Here is a 10,124-nt window from a genome sequence, read left to right as displayed (position 1 = left end):
ATCGCTAAAATCTATATTATTCTTCGGCATGAAAGAATTAAAAAAAAAAATAAAAAAAAAAAAATTTTCTCCTCGAATAAAATCCTCCTCAACATTCTTAATTCGTTTCAGGCTGGAGATATTTCACAATACTTCAATCGCAGATTTTTTTTTCTCTCCGTTACGAATTAAACCCCGGAGCTACTGACGAGTCTTTCCAGAGGAAACTCGATACTGAAGTAGGATGAATTCCACTGATGGTCAAAGTCCCCAATTTCATTTTCCAATTCTTCGGACATCAATTTTGAAAATGCTTATTGTGCCTCCGTTAATTCCGCCTAGATAGGATACTATATCTCCCAAGAGTAACATTACTTTTGGCAGCTATAGTACACACTTATAAAACCTGCTTACATACGTAAGTGTCAATAACAAAACGTAAACCAAAGTGATATTCGGAACTTTACAGATAAATTCATGTTAGTGAGGAACTTGGATAAGAATATTATGAGCATTACCAACCTATTTGGAAGGCGAACGAGAGAGAGAGAGAGAGAGAGAGAGAGAGAGAGAGAGAGAGGAGAGAGAGAGAGAGAGAGAGATTGTGAAACGCGAACTGTTACTGGCGAACCGAAACAATGATTCTTAAATGGTCTTCAAGCTTATGAATAATAAGAAATCTGATTGATGACCAAATTTAAATTAAAGTAGGTAATATTTTCTCAGATGTAGAATATAATAAATACTATTCTTTTCAATGACAGGATACTGGTTTAAAGGCCGATCGTGAATGGCAGAGGAATGGACAGTGACAATGCCCTAGCAAGCAGGACAATGCCTTAGAGATTGACCAAATATACATATCATCGTGCCCAAGCCCACTCTCCACCCAAGATAGGATAAGGGAGGCCCAGGCAATGGCTGCTGATGAATCAACAAGTAGTCCTATAGAATAGCCTCCCCCCGCGATCATCCACCATCCTTAGCTCAAAAGGATGGTGAGGTTACAGACACTAGAAGAAATGATCGAGCTTCAGCGGGACTCGAACCCCAGTCAGCAGATAGCCAGTCAGAGATGTTTCCAATAGACCACCATAACACAACGCAAGAGCCCGTGCCTTACTTGAATGTACAGCAAACTGCAACCAACCAACAAATATCAACGTTATTATATTCTTAAACCGTCAGGCAAGGAAAATTTTCATAACACAATTTTTTATTATTATTTTTTTTTCTTTAAATTTTTACATGAGTTAAGTGAAAATACAAAATATAAGTAAATGCAAGAGGAAAGATATTAAAAGGTGAAAATACAAAACATCTGTAAATGCAAGAGGAAGATATTGATAAAAGTGGAAATACAAAATATAAATAAATACAAAAGGAAAGTTTAGAAAGTGAAAATACAAAACAAAGTAAATGGAAGAGGAAATATAAAAAGTGAGAATGCAAAATAAACGTAAATGCACGAGGAAAGATATCAAAAACAAGAATAAGAGGAGAAATTGTAGAAAAAATTCATTAAACTGAATCATCATACTACAAAATGGATTCGCATAATGAACAGCAATTAGTAAGAGCATTTTTATAAAACCTAACACAAGAGAAAATATAACTAATATTAAATACTTAAAGTTGCAAGTATCATTCACGGTTACTAAGATTCAATTAATAAAAATGGAAAACTAAAAATAAAATCCAGTTACTTTTTTTTTTTGAAAAATTCAAGTGATGATTATCTCTCTCTCTCTCTCTCTCTCTCTCTCTCTCTCTCTCTCTCTCTCTCTCTCTCTCGAATAAAGGTTTTTTGACTTTGACTTCGATTCTCTGATGCTTGGGGATATATCGGGCATCAAAAATCCTCTCTGTTTAATTACGTTATATTTTGAGAGAGAGAGAGAGGATGAGAGAGAGAGAGAGAGAGAGTGGAGAGAGAGAGAGAGAGAGAGAGAGAGAGACTTGGTAACCTGTAAATCAACTAACTACCATTTAAGGAAAATATATTATCAACAATTAAGCTAATATGTAAATATTAATACATATTTGTATAAAAATTCCAAGGTCTGCATGGCTGAGGACTATGAAGTGTGAAGTTGATGATGATTAATGGAGAAGTATTGATTTAAAAGCTCAAGATAGAGACGACTGGCGAAATCTAACTGAGGCCCTTTGCGTCAATAGGCGTAGGAGGAGATGATAATGATGTACTGTATGAGAATAGTAAATTCAAGACTGAAAATTAACGAAAAACTTTTTTTTCTTTTTTGAGCCGTATTTGATACAATTGTTTCAACATTCATTACTAATAGTATTAAAATCAATGGGACAAATTTGTTATCTTGCGTGATATTGTAACTCCCATGTACAAACCATGAAATTCAAATATGTTATATTCTTTTTAAACCTTAAAGATAAAAAATAAAAGCAGCCGATCGGATAACCATGTGTTACTTTGCCCCAAGTTCACCTTGTGTTAATTCATTGTTCATCGCTTAGTAAAAAGCTTCAAATAAAACTAATCTTAAGTAAAATAAATTGTTTTACATACCCTGGTAGTGAGTAAAATTCTTGTTCGTTTCGATTTTCATGAGGAATTTTAATCAGAGAAAAATGACACTCAAAATTCAAGAAAGGAGAGACGTCCACATGCCCGCCTGTAGCTTACTCGGTTTTATCTGAAGAGCTTCTGCCTTTAGTAATGCATTCATTACCTTTTTTAGGCTTAACCAAAAATTCTGTAAACATATAATCTCCGGAATGGAATTTAGATTAAGCAACTTTTGCAAACAGGTTTACTTCATATATATTACAGTATGTATGTATGTATGTGTGTGTGTATATATAAATATAGATATATATATATATATATATTATATATTATATATATATATATATATACACACCTATTTGAAATTAACACACACGAATTTAATAGATGTAAACATCAACCACAAACGGCATTTAATATTGAACTATATCTTAGGAATACTATATATATCCACTGAATATCCTTTTATGACAAATGTTTTTAGTCGGGCAAGGATTCGAACCTATGCCTCTGAGTCGAAACAATGTCAGCAATAGATTACTAAAACGAGCCATCAAGCGATATATAAGTTTATTTCAAGTCCATTGTCCATATTCCTGACGAATTCCGGAATCTGTTCTTAGACTTAAAATGAACCCATCTCCATCACGACTGTTGATTAATGACTTTGTAACAGTAGCTATTTTATGTTGACTATTTATCCCTCACACTCGTGACTTTGATAGATGTAAATATCAATCCCAATGGTACTTCATATAGAATTCTACCTTCGGAATATATATCCACTGGAAAGTCTTATTTTTCAGTCACGTGTATTAGTGGCAAATAGTCACCATAAATAGCCACGTGTTGCAAACCATTAATCACCTATTCTTTCCTAGTGCCGTCAAAACAGCTAATGAGTAAACAATTCACTAAATCTTAGAATACTAAGAATAATAAAGATACTTGCAGGAGACTTTGAAGACCAGCCTTTCAGCAGTCTCCAAGTACTCAACTAACTATTGCAATCACCATCTCCATCCAATTATTGTAACAATAACAGACTTAAAATAAATTTCTCCCATAAAAATAACTACATTTGGCAGAAAAAAAAATTATCACCTACACAGCAGGAAGCAGAAACGATACCAGGATCACTGGGAAACAAATATTAAAACACGTACAGTATCTTCTGGACCTGAATAATCTAAGTTTCTAGAATGTAATGCTGAAAAGATAAAATGACATAGTGCTTGGAAACATTAAACGTTGCTCTACAGGCATGCGAGGATGTGATCCTGACCTTACAATTCATGTATTGCAATATTGGGCAACCATAGAGGTTTAAAGTTTTAAAGGACAGTCATGAATGGTAGAGGCAAGAGACAGTTACAATGCCCTAGCTAGCAGAACAATGCCCTAGAGAAAGACCATATATACATATGATCAGCACCCAAGACCCCTCTCCCACAGGCTAGGACCAGGGAGAACCAGGCAATGGCTGCTGATGACTCAGCAGATAGACCTATAGGCTCCCCGAAACTTCCTATCCTTATCTCACAAAAAAATATCGAACTTGAGTGGTACTCGAACCCCAGTCCAGCGACAACCAGGCAGGGACGTGATTCTGCTAACCAGAATTAAGTTCGTGGTGTTTGAACTTCCCATGTGTATAATCGTTCTTATATAATTAATATATAAAATAAACCTTATCTAATAATTTCCGATTTTATATTTCAAAATGTTAATAATACAATGATAAATACTTTCCAGAATTTCATTAATTATGTTTATATTCTTTTATTCATTTGCCGTTTTAATGATCATCTCTCTTTAGGAATCTGTAACTAGCAATACAAATTATACTGTACTAACAACAGCTTTCTGAGAGATTAAGGTTCCAAACACCTTATCATTATCATGAGCCTAAAAGCCAGTTTGGATCTGTTTATAAAATACAATGTCTAACATGGAAACTAATATTTTTGCTGAGCTGATTTATTCTGTTTCAGTTACTGAAAGTTCCGAGAAGTCTGAAAATAAAATAAAAGACAACGTTGTCGTCCTTTTCTGCAATCCATTAGCACCGTAATCAATACGCTGTGATTATCTACAAGCCCCTGATTAAGATCATATTTATGAAATACTAAGTTTATTTGATCACTAAACAAAGCAAGTATTCACCACCAAAAAAAAAAAGCAATAACTGGCAACTGGTGACTTCTTAGCATTGAAAATATCCCACACATTTGGACAGACAGAGTTATGATTCACATATGAGAGAGAGAGAGAGAGAGAGAGAGAGAGAGAGAGAGAGAGAGAGAGAGAGAGAGAGAGAGAGAGAGAGAGAGAGGTGGGATGTCTGTTGTCCTGAAACCTTTGGGAGCAGAGGAAAACCTATAAAAGGTTAGGCATAAACTTGTCACACATCCGAATATGGAAACTATTTAACACAATTACCTGATAAAAGAGCCGAAATAATATAAAATAATACTTTTAAATATCTGATTATACATAGTATGCCTGTCTGATATAAATCGCTAAAATCTATATTATTCTTCGGCATGAAAGAATTAAAAGAAAAAAAAAGTATTTTCTCCCCGAATAAAAACCCCTTCAACATTCTGAATTTGTTTCAGGCTGGAAATATTTCACAATACTTCAATCGCAGATTTTTTTTATCTCCGTTACGAATTAAACCCCGGAGCTACTGACGAGTCTTTCCAGAGGAAACTCGATACTGAAGTAGGTTGATTTCCACTGATGGTCAAAGTCCCTAATTTCATTATCCAATTCTTCGGACGTAAATTTTGAAAATGCTTATTGTGCCTCCGTTAATTCCGCCTTGATAGGATACTATATCTCCCAAGACTAACATTACTTTTGGCAGCTATAGTACACACTTATAAAACCTGCTTACATACATAAGTGTCTATAACCAAACGTAAACCAAAGTGATATTCGGAACTTTACAGATAAATTCATGGATGAGAATATTATGAGCATTGCCAACCTATTTGGAAGGCGAACTGGAGAGAGAGAGAGAGAGAGAGAGAGAGAGAGAGAGAGAGAGAGAGAGAGAGAGAGAGAGAGAGAGAGAGATTATGAAACGCGAACTGTTACTGGTGAACCAAAACGATGATTCTTAAATGGGTCCTCAAGCTTATCAATTATTAGAAATCTGATTGATAACCAAATTTAAATTAAAGTAGGTAATATTTTCTCAGGTGTAGAATATAATAAATACTATTCTTTTCAATGACAGGATGCTGGTTTAAAGGCCGATCGTGAATGGCAGAGGAATGGACAGTAACAATGCCATACCAAGCAGGACAATGCCTTAGCGATTGACCGAATATACATATCATCAGTGCCCAAGCTCACTCTTCACCCAAGCTAGGACAAGGGAGGGCCAGGCAATGGCTGCTGATGATTCAGCAAGTAGTCCCATAGGCTACCGTCCCCCCACCATCCTTAGCTTAAAAGGGTGGTGAGGTTACAGACACTGGAAGAAATTATCGAGCTTGAGTGGGACTCGAACTCCAGTCAGCAGATAGCCAGTCAGAGATGTTTCCAGTAGACCACCATAATACTAATTTCAAGCAGAGGATATATCCAGTAAGTATATTTTCCTTATTTAACTACGGGTTGAACAACGCAAGAGCCCGTGCCTCACTTGAATGTACAGCAAACTGCAACCAACCAACCAACTAATCAACGTTATTATATTCTTTGAACGTTGTAAATAATTTTAAAGTACCAGAAAAAATTCTTAAGAACAATTTTAAATTCTACCAAATGGTCATCTGGGGCGTTAGACCTGTATTATGCATATATGAATTAGTTTTGCAGCTTAAAATTAAGGACGAATGAACAAATTCGGCACTGCAAAAATAATAATATAAAATAAGAAGCAAAATAAGAAATTTGGCAATAAATGCAAAGCAAAAAAATAATCTATCTAATTTGACATATAAATATACTGTATATGCTACTTGAAAATTACATTTTCCATCAAATGCCAAATTTGTTTATCATGTAAAAATCCAAGAGTCACTCAGCCTGTTTGTTTGTCTCTCTCGCAACCAAATTAATGAGGGGAGTCATAAAGTGTTCCTAACAGCATCATCATTAACTCACATACTATCTTACTAGCAATAAGACGCCATAATAAGTAAGAGCAAGATCGTAACAAGCACTACTATACAGCCGCCTGAATAAATGAAGTTAACTCGTATTTTGCTTCGTTGCGAAAGCGCCTCTCCAAAGGGTCTGGAATTCACTCGGCAAGGAGAGGAGAACTCAAGACACACCGCTGCATATTGTGTGTGTGCAACAGCGAAAGCTGTCAATGCTCGTTCGAAAGTGCAATAAGTGTAAGAGAGCCTCATCCAGTAAACGTCTTACTGCCTATTTCATTTTCATTGCTTATTTATTGCGACCACGTTCAACATTAAGATCGGTTTTGGTGTCTTTTGTTTGTACTGATTGGGACAGTGAAGTTTTCACTTTTCTGGAATATTGGGGTGGGGTGTTAGATGGTGAGTATCAACTCATATCACTCTCACCAATGAAATAAAATAAATGTTTCTGGATATATATATATATATATATATATATATATATATATATATATATATATATATAAATATATATATATATATATATATATATATATATATATATATATATATATATATATATATATATATATATACCCTGGTGAAAGGGGTGTGTGCGTGTATATCATCTAAGTATTTCCCAGTTAATTTTGACTGGTCGCGTACACTAGTCCTAAATGCTTACAAACGGAGACAGTATTGAATAGTGTTACTATCCTATAACATATAATGTGATAGACCTATCCTTTCAAGGCAAGGGATGAGTCCAGCATATATTTCCTATTTCCAAGAGCTTCATCAATCAACCTGATTTAAAAGTGAAGCAATAATTTTTTTTTTCGCTTTTAAAATGCCTATCAATCAAAATAAATTCAAGATCTAGAATCCATAAAGGATCGGATCGCTTCATTATTATTACTAGCAGTACTTAGCTAAGCTACATCCCTAGTTGGAAAATCAGGATGCTATAAGCCCATGGGCTCCAATAGGGAACAAAGCCCAGTGAAAATAAAAGAAACAAGGAAACAAATAAAATAGTGTCCCAGAGTGTACCCTCAAACAAGGGAATTCTGCCCCAACACAGTGGAAGACCACAATAATGAGGCTATGGACTACCCAAGACTAGAGAACAATGGTTTGATTTTGGACTGTCCTCTTAAAGGAGCTGTTTACCATAGGTAAGGAGTCTCTTCTACCTAGATATTCACAGAGAGAGAGAGAGAGAGAGGAGAGAGAGAGAGAGAGAGAGAGAGAGAGAGAGAGAGAGAGTCTACAAATTAGTGACTATGTCACTGACCTTAAGAATTGAATGTTCAAAGATTCCAAGATAATGAAAAGGAAAGAAACTATTTGTATCTAATTGTAAACAAATTTTGAAATGGCAAAATAAAGTCGGAGACTTTACCAAGGTGTCTAATGTTTGTGTGAGGGCAAAGCACTTGCCCGAACATGCCAAACCTTAACAAATGGATAGGAAGTGAGGTTAAAAATAAGAGGCACGAAGAATCGCCGGCTCTCTGTCAGAATTGGGGGAATCATGAAGCTAAACGTGAAGTTATAAGCGAGACGTGAAGTGTTTGGAATCTAAAAAAAAAAAAAAGACATAAAAGGTAGTTAAGATGTTAAAAGTTGATGCAATTAATTATAATGGCTTGGTTCGATGTGCTTAAGAAGTGGAAAAGTAAGTAAGAAAGATTAGCAGTTGGAAGTTTCTTTTTAAAAAAATAACCTATAACCATAACACTAAAGAGCTTATAAATTAAATCTCTATTTTCTTCATATAATTATCAACCTCACAAGTAAATTAAATGGGCTTAAATGAGTTCATTACAAATATATTACTTTAGTAAGGATATACATATTGAAAGCTTGATAGAATTTGAAAATATCTAAACACAAGATGAACCAATAATGACTGAGGTATTATCCTTCACTTATTGCAAAGAGAACAACCCTGACAAGTACAGCTTTGCTGATCTTGGCGATACACAAACTCTCTCTCTCTCTCTCTCTCTCTCTCTCTCTCTCTCTCTCTCTCTCTCTCTCTCTCTCTCTCTCTCTCTCTCTCTCTCTCTATATATATATATATATATATATATATATATAAATATACATATATATTATATATATCTATATACAGTATGTATGTATATATATATATATATATATATATATATATATATATATATAAGAGAGAGAGAGAGAGAGAGAGAGAAAGAGAGAGAGAGAGAGAGAGAGAGAGAGAGAGAGAGAGAGAGAGAGAGAGAGAGAGCTGATTTGATTTAGTTATGTTCCAGATCTCAGGTACTTTTAAATGAGAGTTCTCCGTGCAATATTATTGTGTTGTTCCACGCAATTTATGAAACTCTGTACAGGCGTAATACCTCTTAGCGATTACTAGTAATCTGGAACAGGTGGACATATATCAGGTAGATCATATAAGTTATAATTTATTTACATTTTCGGTACAGAAGCTTAAAGGGAAAATATCCTTAAAAGAGTCAGATATTTACTTTAAATAAAAACTGACCTTAAATGATTAACAGTTATCATAGAAACTATTGTAACCTTTATTTCATGGAAAACTCAATACGTATCAACAGCGGAAAAAGGAAAGCGAAGACGAGAAACTAAACTGACCAGGGCAACAAAATGTTTAAGGAAAACTTCTATTCCATGGGGACAAAGTCCACAAGACCAACACATTCGTAACTCGAGAAACAGCGTTCAAAGCTCTGAGACCTGAAATTACACCTGTCGCTCAAGACGGCGCTCACACGAAAGTAGCAGCGTCGTTATAACGGTAAGGTTTAACGATATTCAACCAACTATACATTTTGGTTAATAAAAAATGGGAAACCCGACACCGTTGTTACTCCAACGTTATAAATGTTTGTTTATTTTTATTTTATTTTTTAAATTTAGATGTTAATGACCTTAGATGTCAGGATGCCAAAAAAACTCCAAATCAACCAATCTTCTTAATTTTCTTGTAAATAAGGAATACGGGTTAGGTAAAATTCTCTTGCCAAGGTATCTACTTTTCAATCAAAGAAATGCATTCATGTAACTGAGGAGAAGAAACTGAAAAGAAAAAACTTTAAGAGAAATTTTCATACACATTGAATGTAGCTGAGGCAGCAATTGTCATCAATGCAACATGCATGAAAGTCGGTCCCTGTCAAAAAGATTTAATGTAAAAAGGGTCCCTGTCAAAATATTTAATGTAAAAGGGTCCCTGTCATAAAGATTTAATGTAAAAAGGGTCCCTGTTATAAAGATTTTTGTAACATTGTAAAAAACACCCCATGGAACAAATCTCACCTTTAAGATTTATCACAAACATCATTGTCCAGCAAAAGGAAGCAGCACCGAATCACATACACAAACTCATTGACGGAAATGGGGTCCAACGTTCATGCGATTCAGACAACGGAGAAACGGCCACTTTCGGGATGATTCAGAGAAAAACTATAGCAAGGACCTCGGTCTCT

This window comes from Palaemon carinicauda, chromosome 18, assembly GCF_036898095.1.
Source record: "Palaemon carinicauda isolate YSFRI2023 chromosome 18, ASM3689809v2, whole genome shotgun sequence".
Taxonomy (NCBI): Eukaryota; Metazoa; Arthropoda; class Malacostraca; order Decapoda; family Palaemonidae; genus Palaemon; species Palaemon carinicauda.
The sequence above is the reverse complement of the archived record's forward strand: the minus strand, read 5'-3'. Positions refer to the sequence as shown.